The sequence below is a fragment of the Cyprinodon tularosa genome, unplaced genomic scaffold (genome assembly GCF_016077235.1).
Source record: "Cyprinodon tularosa strain WSP-4 unplaced genomic scaffold, ASM1607723v1 ctg225, whole genome shotgun sequence".
NCBI lineage: Eukaryota > Metazoa > Chordata > Actinopteri > Cyprinodontiformes > Cyprinodontidae > Cyprinodon > Cyprinodon tularosa.
The window spans coordinates 905,848-921,275 of record NW_024038839.1 but is presented as its reverse complement, the minus strand read 5'-3'; the positions used below and the strand labels follow the sequence as shown (position 1 = coordinate 921,275).

The 15,428-nt window shown below is 37.9% G+C and overlaps 1 protein-coding gene across 2 annotated transcripts in view; it reads left to right on the top strand.

Moving 5' to 3' along the window:
- Positions 1–4,424: 4,424 nt before the first annotated feature.
- The window catches only part of LOC119784395, a 74,041-nt gene continuing 63,037 nt past the window's right edge, over positions 4,425–15,428 (top strand). For both annotated transcript variants that reach the window (XM_038286429.1, XM_038286427.1), the window contains exon 1: positions 4,425–4,513. The gene's annotated coding sequence lies outside the window, so the exon portion shown is untranslated. The remainder of the gene's footprint in view (positions 4,514–15,428) is intronic.

Here is a 15,428-nt window from a genome sequence, read left to right as displayed (position 1 = left end):
GTGCTGTTTGTCTCGTTTGATAATTAAACAAAAAAATCCTCTAACCATGCATTGCAGTTGGATCATAGCATTTCTTCGTTTTGCAGACTTGATCTTTAACTTAAAAGGAACATTTTTTGTACATTTTTGTTCTTTGTTTATTAGTCAAGATGGAAAACATATCCAGTTACAGACACCAAGGGCAGCCTGACATTTTGGTCTGTTTCCAGAAATGAGTTACAGTTAGGGCAACTCACATCTGTTTGGAGCAAATATATTGTTCAGTGTACTAGATCATAAGTAGTGCAAATTTTAAATGATATCTGTAGTAATTGTTATGTCCCAAAATCAGGTAAAATTTTTTTATTGCATCAGCAAAAGTACAGCTAATAAACGAAAAGAAAAACTCCTTTCTTTTACCACATTGCTGTAAAATATTTTTAAATATATACATATTTTTTTATGTGGCTGAGACTTTTAAGGATCTTTTATCTGCTCCTCTTGACTTTTTGTTGGGAATGGTAGAAACATACATCTTAGACTCTTGCAGGAAGAAGGTGTGTGAAACTAGTTCTTTAATTCATGAGGAAAAGTTCTCAGAGTCATCCAAAAAAATGGGGAAAACATCTCCAAGTATTAACAGAATTTATTCCATTCAAGTTTAACAAAATCACTGCTAAAAGCACAAAAGCAAGAATCATTCAAACCTGTGTGACAATCTGCTCAGAAATAACCATGTTTCCCTGCTACTTATACTAAAGCAACGCCCTGTCAGCCTATAGTCATCATGCATCTTGCTTATCTATGATTAAAGGAAAGCTTACTCAACATTCAGCTCCCCTCAAAGTCTACAGGTGACCTACAGTTAATATTTAACCACATTGTTTCTAAACCAGAGGACATCTAATATAAAACAACAGTATTCAGTTAACATTAAACTTCATCTATTTCTAACAGGATTCCGTCCCTATAGCAACATTTAGGGGCCACATATGTTCAAGAAAATCAATTTAAAGGTAGAATTGGTTAATCTCAATTAGGACTTTAGATCAGTGAAACAAATGGAGGTTTTGTGCTGTAGGCCTCTGTCCTCTCCCTGTTTTGGTTTCGTCTAGTTTCAAATGCGTGCCATCATAATGTAGCAGGATGAAGTCTGCCCCAGAAGTGAGGACCACCAGCACCTGATTACCTCAATGGGTGTGAGTATAAAGGCAGAATCTCTCACCTGCTTTCTTCATGCCTGCATTTGGTTGCACTTCAGTGGGAAGGTTGCTTGGTTAACTTGCAGTGGTTGAAATTCTAAAATTAGGAAATACATTTAGTTGGTTAATTCAAATTGTTTAAATGAAGAGGCTGCCTGAATTCTCCTGTTTACGGAAGCCCTGAAAGGCAAGAGAGAAAAAAAATTTGGAAAAGAACTTTGAAGTAATTAGTTTTTTCTTGTATTATTTTTTGCCCTGAAAGGCAAGAGAGAGAAAAAAAAAATCTGGAAAAGAAAGTTTTAAGTTTTTTTTTTGTTTGTTTGTTTTTATTTTTTGCCCTGAAAGGCAAGAGAAAACAAATAAATCTGGAAAAGAAGTTTGAAGTAATTTTTTTTTCTTGTATTATTTTTTGCCCATAAAGGCAGAGAAAAAAAAATAAAAAACGTTTTATTTTTTTGTTTTGTTTTTTAAAATTATTTTTTGCCCTGAAAGGCAAGAGAGAAAAAATAATCTGGAAAAGAAAGTTTTAAGTTTTTTTTTTTTTTCTTGTATTATTTTTTACCCTGAAAGGCAAGAGAGAGAAAAATAATCTGGAAAAAAAAAAGTTTTAAGTTTTTATTATTTTTTGCCCTGAAAGGCAAGAGAGGAAAAAAAATCAGGAAAATAAGTTTGAAGTATTTTTTTTTTTTTTTTGTATTATTTTTTTGCCCATAAAGGCAGAGAAAAAAAATCTGGAAAAGAAAGTTTTTTTTTTTTTTTTTCTTTTTTTTTTTTTGCCCGTAAAGGCAGAGAAAAAAAATATGGAAAAGAAAGTTTTAGGTCATTTTCTTTTATTATTTTTTGCCCTGAAAGGCAAGTAAAAAAAAAAAAAAAACACTAGTAAACCTGCAGATTGAGAGCGAAGTGCTTTGTTAGGAACATAAGGAACAATCAGATCTCTGATATCAGATGGAGCTTGGCCATTTAAGGCTTTATATGTGAGAATGAGGATTTTAAATTCTATTCTAGATTTAACAGGAAGCCAATGAAGAGAAGCCAGGATAGGAGAGATATGATCTCTCTTTTTAATTTTCATCAGAACTCTGGCTGCAGCATTTTGGATCAGCTGAAGGCTTTTAACTACAGCTTGTGGACTTCCAGATAGTAAAGAATTACAATAGTCCAGCCTTGAAGTAACGAATGCATGGACTAGTTTCTCAGCATCAAACCTGTTGTTTCTAATTTTTGAAATATTGCGCAGATGAAAGAAGGAAACTCTAGAAACCTCTTTGATATAGGATTTAAATGACAGGTCCTGAGCAAATATAACACCAAGATTTTTTACTTTATTATCTGAAATCAGTTTAATCCCATCCAAATGAAGTGACTGACTAATCAGCTTCTTTTACAAAGACTCTAGTCTAAAGACTATAACTTCTGTTTTGTCTGCATTCATTAGCAGAAATGTACAGACACAGCTGAGTATCATCAGTATAACAGTGCTGATGATACTCAGCTTTTCTTATTCTTTTTAGCTTGGAATAAAACATGTGATTTGAATCATATATTAGGGACCGTCTGCAAGTTGCAACACCATAAAAAAATCAGAGAGAAAAATTCAAAAGCGTCACGAAGGAGAGGTGGATTATTATCACATTTATTGGAATCGAAAATAATACTTTTATGAGGAATTTCCCAAAGCCTATATGACAAATGGCATTTCTAATTTATTATCAGAATAAGTGTAAAATGAGCAATGACTACTTTAGATCATTGCAGTGCCACCAAACTTGTAGGACACATAGATAACCTCATCTGGATCATAATACAACTCTTACTTTGGGAAAATGTGCTAAACCCTATTTTTTTTGAGAGTTTTTCATTGTCATTATAGGCATATAATAGCCAATAATTACACTATAGATCATTGTATTGCCTCCAAACTTGTAGCACACATAGATAACCTAATCTAGTTCAGACTGTCGTGGATGTCCTCCGAACGACGTAGTAATTTGTACTAAGTCTTGCAAAAATTCTAATTTCTTGGTAAAGCAGTTGAAAAGTCACCAACAGTAGTCAAAAAGAAGCAGAGGCAGCTGGGTCTCGGTCCAGTATGGTTTATTGCAATAATACAAGTCCACCACACATGAGATGTTCACCGGTCAACATCTAAATGATACAAAGAAAGGGGTCTGCTTATATACTCTCTCTGGGTCTTGGGGGCTCCTCCCCGAGCCCCTCCTATTTTTACGTAATTTCAGGTACTTTTTCCACGATATCTATTATCTATTTACCTACAGGTGGAAATTTGCCCAGGGTGCATATTTTTTTAAAGTGGCTACACGTCATCGCCCATTCCGGACCTTTGGACCATGGTGATACACATTTTGTTTACATTGACTTCTTCAGTATAGCTTGACGTTCGGTTTCTCCACTGCCACGTTTTGTTTGCATTAACCCTCTTAATCTTATCTTGATCTCTGGACTGCCACACACATTATTTTCTTAGATATATGTTAAAGCACACCATTTAACCATTGTGACAAGAATATATTCATTAATCGACTACATTCTATTCATTGTGAGATATTAATCCACTACAAGACTACAACTCTTTCTTTGGGAAAATGTGCTAAACTCTATTATTTTTTTATTTATTTTTTTTTAGATTTTTTGCATTGTTATTATAAGCAGGCCAGGTGTGCACTGTACAAAGTATACCTGTCACAAATGCAGGAAGGACTCACCTTGGGTTTGTAAAAACTGCTAAATGGGACAATTGTAGCTTCATATTAAGTGCCTTTCTTTGGGTGAAATAAATGTTACTCCAATACTGAAATCATACTGTTTATCATTCTCTAAACTGAAATGTTGAGTGACATGAAAAGGTAAGACAATACAAAATACAATTATTTTCTAAGTTTCTTTCACATAGTGAGTCTGTTGGTGAATGGACAATATAAATAGACTCTGCCTTGCCTTGTTGGTAAAGCATGGTTATGACCTATTCTCAGCTCAGGAATTAGGACCCGTATGATATCTGTTGTTCAAAAGGATTGCCTAAATAAAAGATTTAGATATGACTTATCAAGATATTCCTGCAAAAAGGTCTGATGTTGCAGGGGCAGGTACTGAAAAGTGCTGGGAAAAAATGCTCTTGTTCTTTCAGCCTTTAAACAAAACGAACATCAACCTATATGGAAATCCGAGCGCCTGCAGTTCACAGATTCAGTCAACAGGAGGCGGTGTAGAAACTAAAGTTAGTTTTAGGACACGAGGAAGAGAGTAGTAGAATAAAGAGGAGGGGAGTTTATTTAGCACAGGAAAGAGATCAGAACCAAACCTTACCGAAGGTAAGAAACTGGAGTGTTTTTTTTGTTTTTTTTTGTATTTTAAAGAGTTATTTAACTTCATTGTCTTCTGTGTTTACTCATATCTGCATGTCATTGCGTTTACCGCTGGTTTAAAAAAAAAAAGGCAAGCAGGTTAACGATCGATTTTGGCAAACGGTCGGTTTGTCGAAAACTCTGAATTTTTCTGGTAACTTCAGGAACTCTCATGAACATAAAAACATAAGCCTTTAATTTAACTTCGCTTTGCTTCCGTTTGTGGACCCTGATAGCTGGTCAGTGAGAGTCTGGTCTTCAACCAGAGGGGGTTCAGACGCCAACATGGTATTAATACCATCCTTGGTATTCTGCTCTGACGTCAGGATGTTTAAGCACAACTAAAGTGATAAGGAGGAGAAGGCCTTCATCAGCTCCTCTCTGGGCTGATCTAAACATGGCAGCCCCCCAGCTGGATGATCTCCACATGCATGACCATTAAATTAAAGATGGAAAAGTTCAGTTTAAGCAGCTGGATGGGAATATTTCACCTGTACAGTTCAACCTCTGCACCTAAAAAAAAAAAAAAAAAATCACAGTGGGAAATAACTTTTTAAAAACACATATCTTTTGAAAATATGCTTGATTAAGATAATTTATGTTCCATGCTTTGTACAACATTCAGTATTTTATATTATTTACATACTCCAAAGATTAGGAAGGGTGTTTTTTTTTTTGAAGAGCATTAGGGGTTTATTGAATATTAATTCAAATCAGTTTATTTATATAGCACCAATTCACAACACATGCCATCTCAAGGCACTTTACAGAGACAATTCAATCAGATCATGAAGTCAGTTTGATTCAAAGCTTTCTATCGAAGGAAAACCAGCTGGTTGCATCTGGATTTGATGCTTGTAGTGACAGTGGAGAGGAAAACTCCCTCTTAAACACATGAAGATGAAATTTACACCCATGTAGCAAACTGCTGAAGCACTCCTTTATAAACCACAAAACATATGAAGATGAGGACATTAGCATGTGTATGCCAGTGTACATTTCACAAAATTTTCTATTTGTTAAGCTCTTTATAATAGGTTGTTCCCATACATCGTTTCATGCAAAGGGTTGCGTGCCATCATGTTGCTCCTAGCACCGGCTAGGGGGGTCAGGAGATTCTTATGCCTACTGCTAGTTCTAGGAAGTTTTATGCTCCCTGGTGATCTCCTACCTTACTGACAGCACTATGGTGACGTGGTACGCACTAAGGCTGAAATAATTAATCAGAATAATTTGGATTAATCAATTATTGAAAGAATGGTAAACAAATTGAGTAATCGATTAATCGTTAAATGGAGCAAAGAGACTGTAAAGTATGCTTTTAGCTGACAGAACGCCCCACTTACAGCAACAATTATTCTAAAAATATATATTTAAAAAATTGTCTATCCAGAACCCTTCAAGTGGAAAAGCTTCAGCTTAACCTGGTTTAATTTGTAAAAACAATCTTCTTTAATTAACCTTTGATTATCCAATTATTAATCGAAAAAATAGATTAATCGATTCGCAAAATATTCGTTAGTTGCAGCCCTAGTATGACCTATGTCCACGGCTTAAGTGTTCCCAGCAATTTGACATATTCAGATCGAGCCTCCAACGCTGTCCTGCAGCCTTTAGATATGTCCCCTGCCCTGCATACCTGAATCAAATTGCCAAACAATTTCTTTACAAGGTAATTTCTAAAGAGCTCTTCTAATGAGTTCATATTGAGGTCAGGTGTGTTGAAGCGGAAGTTAATCTAAAGTTGCAGGACTGGAGGCTGAGACCAAGGGTTTAGAAGACCTGGAAATTACATTGCTGTTGCAGATTGGCCATTTTGGAATCCTTCCACACCTGGGCACCTCACCTACTCTGACCAGATGTTCCCACATGTGCGGGACAGTCCCGCATTTTTCACTTTTATGTTATTCCTGATCAGAATTTTGCAGAAATTTATATTTCATTCATTCCTTCATCTCTGAGTCATACTGATGGGTTCTACTGCCTTTCCAGCAGTCTGTCCCTGACCTGTGAAAACAAGCAGATGGAGAATATCTGCTCAGGAAGGCTATTTTCTGGAAGCAACTACCTTGGCCATGCTGCAGCTGTTCTATAAAGAACACCCCATTTCTCACATTAGGGAGGGTTGTTGTGAGGAAAAACTTGATGATTAAAAAATTCAAAGTGGAGCCGCCTCTCAGTGTTTGCTCCAGTTTGAATTTTTCTTTAGAGTTGGCAGAGAACGACTATATTTCAACAAATGTATACAGCATAGTGCTAAAGTTGCTATTTCATGATAGATTGATCTATACTTCAATTTAAAAGGCTTAAAAATACATGATATAGGACCTTTAAACTGTGGGGCTGAGGCTAAGTCTTTTAAAGAACTGTTTCAGAAGTTTAATCTTACTCCGACTCATTAGTTCCCATCAGTTTGATGTTTCCTTGGGTAACATTGTCCATTAGGAAGAACTGACAGAATCTGTCTAATTTTCAACCATCTGAGCCAAAATATTGCCTTCAGAGGGAAAGAAAATCGATTCAGATGTTTTCAAACTACCATGGAACTAGAGACTGACATTTTTTCGGGAATCCCGTGGGATGGGAGTCAGTATTAGTAAAGACCACGTGATTGGGACGGTACAGGATTAAACATTAACGGGAGCAGACGGAAGCGGGAGAAAACCAATAATAACAACAAAAAAAAAAAACTAGGATCGATGCCAAAAAAAAAATAAAATAGAAAAAAAAAAAATCCAGCACTGGTGCGGCGCCGCCATTTTGTAGTTTTTTTCCTTGAAGCCTACACTATAATGCGAGTCAAAAAAACTACACGACCCAAAAACCAACAGTGCTTCCGCTCTGAGTTTTTCACCCGCGCTCAAAAAAAAAAAAAAACAAGAACGGGAGCGGTGCAGGAGCGGGAGTCATTCTGAATGGGAGCGGGGTGGGGGGAATTTCACCAGGAGTGGGACGGGACAGGATTTAGATTTCTACTCTGGCCCGGGATCGGGACGGGACACAATCTTTTTTCTGTGGGAGTGGGACAGGACAGGAGTGAAAATCCACTCCCGTGTCAGTCTCTACATGGAACCACAAAGGAAGGAGCTGGTGAAGATGCTTAGTCTTCCAGCTCATAGTCATTCCAAAAAGGTAAAAAAAATAAAAAATAAACAATCCACTGGACTTTGTTTCCAAGTTTGAAGACGTTTTACTTCCCATCCAGGAAGCTTGCAGATTGTTGCAAGCTAAAAAATAACCCAAACGACTGCCCACTCTTAAAGAGCAGACCTGTTGGTCAGGTTAAATTAGCATGTTTCCCAAGCCAAAACAAGGCTTTGTTTTTGTCCACTCTATAAAGCCCTAAACTCAATGCAAATTCTGACATTTTGAATTGAAAAACTTTCCTGAATGGGAAGCGAAACATCTTGAAACAAAGTCCAGTGCATTTTTTTTGGAATCACCAAGGATGGAGCCTTCTATGAACGATAAACTACGAGAACGCCGTTGTCTAAGTGCAGCTGGTTATTCATCACCATGGACCAAGAGGGCGAGGATCATGAGAGAAGACCGTGCTTGAAAAGGGGAGTCTTAAAATGGGACAGAACTTTACATCTGCCCACAGGAAAGAGTGAAATGGCTTCAAGAGGAAGTTTTATGTACCAAGGACACAAAATTGGCAAAAATGGCATAAAGTAGATCAGGAATTGGCAACTGCAACCTCAAGGTTTGGTGTTCTGAAATGTTTAGATATGTCCCTGCTCCAACACAACTGAATAAAGTGAATAGATGAAGAACCTACTCACTGAGGATGTAATTCAACCATTTGACCCAGATGTGCTGGACCAAACACGCATCTTAGGCCATGTTCACACCACAGCCTGAACTGACCCAAAGCAGTTTTTATTTTTTTCTTTATTTTTTTTTTTCTTTTGCCCACATGCGACCTGAATCCGATCTTTTCATGGCAGTCTGAACAACACAGATCCGATTTTTAAATATTTTTTTCCAATCTGACTCAGGGCCCTTGGCTATGTGGTCCTGAATTCCATACGAATCTGATCTTTTCAAATGTGTCTGAACGGCCAGGTCGCATTCATCCGACCTGAACGCCATTAGTAACCGACATAGGTCACTATTCTATGTCTTGTTACACATAAGCGGCAAGAAAAACAAACACCATTTTTTTAACCATCTTGAAAAGATTGAGGTTTTAAGGTTTGGAAAGATCGCTAGATGCGCTCCAGCACTACGTCCATGTTTACTTCCATAAACACGAAGTGCGCTGGCTTGTGACGTCATTGCGTCCTCTACTGCGCATATGCGACACATAAGCTGTATAAATACAGTTTACACAGGGAGATCACATACAAGTCTCATATATTTGGAAATGTATATGGCAACACAAAAAAAATCAGATTTCCCCCCAAAAAATCGGAATTGAGCATCAAGGCCTGCAGTGTGAACGTAGCCTTGATGTTGGATACCGGCCCTCGAGGACAGCTGTTGCCGCTCCCTGAAGCAGATGTTTTTCAAGCTAAGAACACTGTTCCAACTCTCGAGACCAATAGCCAGTTTTTTAAACAGAGTTGATAGAAGAGGCAGGAAAAAAGACCTACAAATTCTTCATTTCCCCACTAAAGGCTAGATGTTTAAAATGGGCCCAAGTCTACAACCGGGTAGCTTTAAGTTTCTGGATTGGTTCTCCAAAGGTCAAACCTCAGTTATGTGTAAATATCATGGACTATGTTTTAAAGCCTGGCCTATTTCCAAAACATTTTTGTAAATGGTTAAAAGAAGAATGTTCACCATGATGACAGAAGGTTATTAATGGCTACAAAACTCACATAAGCCCCATTTACACTACCCTTGAAAAACCGATCCAGGCCGAGACCGGTCCGAGCTTGGATCGGTAACCAGGCCAAGCTCAGTTTTGACGACCGTTCACACGTCACACTTATCTCGGTTATCTCGACTCCTTGACTCCTCGCCTCCTAGTGACGATGTGAGGTATTACTGCTAGGATTGAAGGAGGGACTCAAGCAGCTGGTGGCGGTAATGCACCAAACTCTGTTTGTCAACCGCCGTAAAACCCAAGAAGAAGAAGACGAAGGAGGAGGGAATCAAGCAAATCAAAATGGCGGCGCCCGTCACATTCAGAAAGTTATGCTTGATTATTATTGCTGTACTTCCGTGTTTGCGGTGGGTCAGGTGAAGACGGCAACTTTGCGCGGATGTACTTGAGAAAGTCGGCTTTTGGGAAGCCGACTTTCTGGAATGGAGTGTGAATCGGCATGTTCAGCCAGTCGGCGATGACGCGTTCTGCTCATGCGCTCTTGTTATCAGAGAACCGAGCCAGGAAAAAACCGAGCCGAACCCACCTCGGGAACTGGTCTGCAGTTAGCGCGGTCCGGTTATGTCTATCTCGGTTCAGTTCAGGTTGTTTCCGTTCACACACGACAAGTTATCTCAGTTACTGAGCTCGGACCGGTCTCGGCTCAGTTTTTTAAGGGTAGTGTAAACGGGGTAATAGTCTGATGTACAGCAAGCTAAAGGACAGCTAACTAATATTGAAGTTATGCTTCTGAGGATTTTTAAACTTTAAGGGATGGTTTTGTTTTGTAATCAGTATTTATTAATCAGAAGAAGTAAATCTGTAAAAGCAAAACACATTACATTGGTGGTCATAAGTGGTGTCATTGAGAATAAAATTAAAAGTAGTTTTGGTTTTCCCGATTCTGTCTTCATTCTGTCTTCTGTTGCAGACACAGATTTATGTTTAAATGCTTCTGTTTCAAAAACATTTTCTTAGTTTTTTTTTTTTGTTTGTAATTGCTGTTCGTAAAAGTACATTTTTAAAAGTTATTTATCTAATATGTCATTTTCTTAAATGAACATGGAATAAAGCAAGAATCAGATTTGATGTGAAAATGTTTGGGGATATTATGCCACATGTGAAAACGACATCGGCCAAAATGATTGTTGTGTCAACAGGGTATTGCTGAGTATTATTATTTCCACTTGTGAGTTGTACCAAATTGTTTAATACTGAGTGTCGTGTTTTGTTTATATTCACCAACTCTTTTTGCTCATTTTGTGGAATGTTTGACATTTATGAATGGGTCCCAACTGCGGCCACCTGTGTGATTTATACTGTATTACTAGATGTATTTGCTCACCCATCCAAATGAAACCTTGTGGGAAGCCTTCGCAGAAGAGTTGAAACTGTAATAGCTGCAAAGGGTGGATGTCATCTTCCATTCCTAAAGGGATTAGGAATGGAAGGTCACTTAAGCTCAATTCATGGAATTCACTATAAAGTCTACTATAAAGTCCCTGCTCTATATTGTGATTGAAGGGTTGGAGCAGACGTTCTGACAGAGGCAGATATATATTTTTTAAATTTGTTAATTGCTAAAAATGTACATAAAAAAAATAATTCAATATATCTCACATTTAGCTAATTCTTGGGTCAAAAGTTACAGTGTTGCTTTAATAAACACTGTGCGAATCAAAAATTTACTTAGTGCTCCTCCTGTGTCTTATATCAAAGTTCAGCAGTAAGTCATACCTTAGGGTGCAGATTCTTTAAAAAAGCAAAACAAAAAACATGGTAATGTTTAGGGGTGTTGGAAATAATCGTTTTGGCGATATATCGTGATATTGCCCAATATAATATTGATCGTTCACTTCTTAGTATCGATTTAAAAAAATAAATGGTTACATAAAACATTGATGGGAAAATGGGCAATATATAGTGGTACTGAAATATCGTGATAATATCGTATCGTGACCCAAGTATCGCAAAATGTATTGAATCGCAACACTCATGCCAATACTCACCTCTAGTACTGTTGATGATTTTGTTTTCTAGAACTTGCAGTTTTTCTTTTCAACTACTCGTTCAGCAAAAGTACTTTCCTGAAGCTCGTTATCTTCATTATTAAAATTATATTTGGTGTGGCTATAGACCACAGGGAAAGTCTATCAAGGTTACCAGAGATTGGCTAAAATTTGAATTTATATCACCAGAATTAATGTGACTCCAAAAATATTGTATCCAACAGAAGATTAAGTTAATCTAAATTTGATTTTCTTGATCAAATAATTATTTGATAATGGGTTATTTTCTTAAAAACCTGAGTTTTCTTTTTAACATGAAGGGCTACCCCTTTTTTTTTTTTTCTAACAGTATGCTGTATTTAAAAAAGAAGCACATCATTATATTTTATTATGCCAGCTAAATAAAATATTGACCGAACAAGAATATTGTTTTCTGTCACATTAATGCATTAAGACACATTGTAAAAAAAAAACATAACCCTGCTTGCTCACTGAATAAAAATTAAGACGAATAGAATAAAACGTATTAAACATTTAAAATTCTAGATGAACAGATATGTGAAAATAGTATTAAAGAGGGTATTTCGTTCCAGCTAAGATTTGTGCCTACTTGCTGTTAGTGAAGTGGACTAGGGCGATTAATCTGTCCATTATTTTTCAATCGAATGATGATTGGATAGGCAAAGGTTCCTTAAAGAGGGTGAAAATAAAACTTTTCCACTTGAGGTCTGATAGATAAAGCATTTTTACAGAGGTAAATGTATCCTAAATGCAAAATGTATATATATTTTATTTTACAATTTTGGTATAATTACTGCTCCAAGTGTGTTACTCTGTCAGCTAAAGACATGTTTTAGAGCCCCTGAACTCCAGTTGGCAATTAATCAATTATTAAATCAGTTGACGATTATTTCAATAATTGATTAATCCAATTAACTTAGACTTCTTTATTTGTCATTTTGTATGCACAGGGTGCATACAGAACGAAATTGCGTTACATACAGCTTATGAACGTTGCATTGATATTTCAAATGGCACAAGTTATGCAAAAATACAAAAGTGCTGCAGTGGTCAAAGTGTGAACAGTGCAGAGGATAAGAGACAGTGTGCAAGTTGCAGTGGTTCAGTGCAAATAGGCATTTGTGCAAAAAAATGCGTTATTGAAAATAGAAATGAGATGAACAATTACAGGGCTAAAAGTTAAACGTTCAGCAGCATTGATGCCCGATAATGTGCAATAGGTGCAGAGTTTCAGCCCTAAAGTGGACCCTATCTGTGGTATTAGCCTGCAAGGGCAGACTGTTTTAGGGCTTGTGTTTTCATTACACAGCTTGTCAGTCTCACTTAAACATATATTTTCATAAGTTAATTTGATTTATCTATTTTTTGCTTTTCCAATTCATGGTGATAGTTTTCTTTGCGACAGATAGGTCAGTTAAAACCATGCAATTTGTTTTCTTCCAAAGGGCTATCCTCAAAGTTACCAAGCAAAAAAAATGATGGGGAAGGTGAGATTTTACAACTTAGGTTCTCTGAAAATTCCCAGAACCTCTGAACAGGTGTACATAACCATACTGCATGAATATAATTGTCAGGATTGTAGCTTATGCGCTGTGTACGGATAATAGCTTGTGCAAAACCCATCTTAATAATTAAGAATGATAATTTAACTTTGTTGGTCACACATGGAGAAACTAACCTCTGCATTTAACCCATTGGGGAGCAGTGGGCTGCCATCGTGGGGCACCCGGGGAGCAGTGTGGGTCTTTGCTCAGAGACCAAGATTGGCAGTCTGTGGGAGTGGGGCTCAAACTCAGAACCTCAGAATTCCAAGCTCTATGCCCTAACCACTAGGCCACCACTCCCTGTATCTTGAATAGTCTTTGGCTACGTTCACACTGCAGGCCGTGATGTTCAATTCAGATTTTTTTGTGAAACCCGATTTTTCGTTAGTTCGTTCACATTTCCAAATGTATGCGACTTGTATGTGATCTCCTGTGTGAACTGCAGTCATACAACGCAAGTGTCCCGCATGTGCACTAGAGGACGCAATGACGTCATAGGCCAGCGTGCTCTGTGTTTGCGGAAGTAAACATGGATGGTAGTGCCATCGCGCATCCAGTGGTCTTTTCCAACCATTAAAACTCAATCTTTTCAATATGGTTAAACATAAATACTGCTCTCCGCATCATCATCTGCTGTTGTTGTTTTTTTTGCAGCTTCTGCATAGCAAGACGCAGAATTGTGACCTATGTCGGGTATTAATGACGTTCAGTCATCACAATCAGGTAGAGGTGTACAATGTTCAATGTAATTTAATAGAGGTTTCCAAGTCCTTTCAAACAAACTTAAGGACCCATTGAGGGAAAATCTAAGTCTCTCAAGCCTGACTGTCAGTAATACTTCCTTCATCCATCTGTTGAGAGATGGAGGATGAGGATGTTTCCACTTAAGAAGTATGAGTCTCCTGGCCAGCAGGGTGACAAAGGCTAGAACAGTTTGAATGGCTTTAGAGTTAAAGGGCTGTAAGGGGACACCAAACAAAGCTAAGTGAGGATCGGGAGTAATGACAGTATTGTACGCTGTACTAAGAGTTTTGAAGATTTCAGACCAGAATGTGGCAAGCCTGGGGCAGGACCAAAACATATGGGAATGGTTGGCTGGAGATTGTTTGCACCTATTACACGAATCAGTTACATTGGGAAAAATCCGGGATAACCTTAGATTAGTGTAGTGGGCTTTATGTACAACTTTACATTGCAAGAGGCTGTGCCTTGCGCAGATTGAAGAGGAGTGAACCATCTTTAAAACCTGTCGCCAATAATCCTCAGGCAGCGAGGTTCCAAGCTCTTGCTCCCACGAGTCTCTGGGTTCAGGTGCCGGGGTATTGGCAGTGGAATTAATGAGGCTGTAAATGCTAGAGGTCAATCGTTTTTGTTCAGGGTCAAGAGCCAGTAGTGAGTCAACTAGAGATTCTGGGGGGCGACTGGGAAATTTGGGATTCTGGTTCTGAATAAAGTGTCTTATCTGGAAGAAACGAAATAAATGGGATTTGGGCAGGTGAAATGTTTCTGACAGCTCTGAAAAGGACATAAAAGTCGCTTGGTTATAAAGGTCTTTAAATTTAGTTATCCCTTTGTCAAACCAAACCTGAAAGGTCAAATCAGAACAGGAAGGCAGAAAGAGGTGATTGTTTACAATTGGAGAGAAATCTGAGGCTCTGTGGAGACCGAGGCTTTTCCTAATTTGGATCCAAATTTTAATAGAGTTAAAAACCAGAGGATTTGAAGTAAAACTGGATATAGTTAACGGGAGTTGGGAGCAAATCAGGGAATGAAGAGAAAGTTTAGAGGATGAAAGTTCCATGTGTACCCAGGCAGGTCTTTCATCATCGGCTGTGTTGGTTATCCAATATAAGAGTTTATGAATATTGCAGGACCAGTAATAGTGTAAAAAATTGGGCATCGCTAAGCCGCCAAGCGCCTTTGGAAGCTGTAGCACTGACTTTCTGATACGTGGACTTGTGTTGCCCCAGAGGAAGGAACTTATTGATTGATCAAGCAATCTGAAAAAGGACTTGTTAATAACCACAGGGATATGTGAGAAAAGATATAGAAACTTGGGTAACACAACCATTTTAACCAAACTAACACGACCTGCCAGGGATAATGGGAGAGCAGACCATCTGTCAAAGTCTAGTTTACATTTCTCAAGGAGAGGAGAGAAATTTTGGGAGAAAAGTTGGTAGAATGAATTTGCAATGTGCACCCCCAAATACTTAAATCCATCCCTAGCATATTTAAAAGGGAAAAAAGTTGGGGGGATATTTTTGGCCAGAGAGTTAACAGGGAAAAGTTCGCTTTTGTGGAGATTAAGTTTGTAGCCTGAGTAAGATCCAAATTTTTTAAAGATATCTAGAGTTACAGGAAGAGACGCAGCAGGGTTAGCCATATATAAAAGGAGGTCGTCAGCATATAACGATAATTTATGGACTTTCCCGGCTCTGGTAATGCCCTCAAACCCACTCTCCTGACGAAGCCAGATGGCTAATGGCTCGATT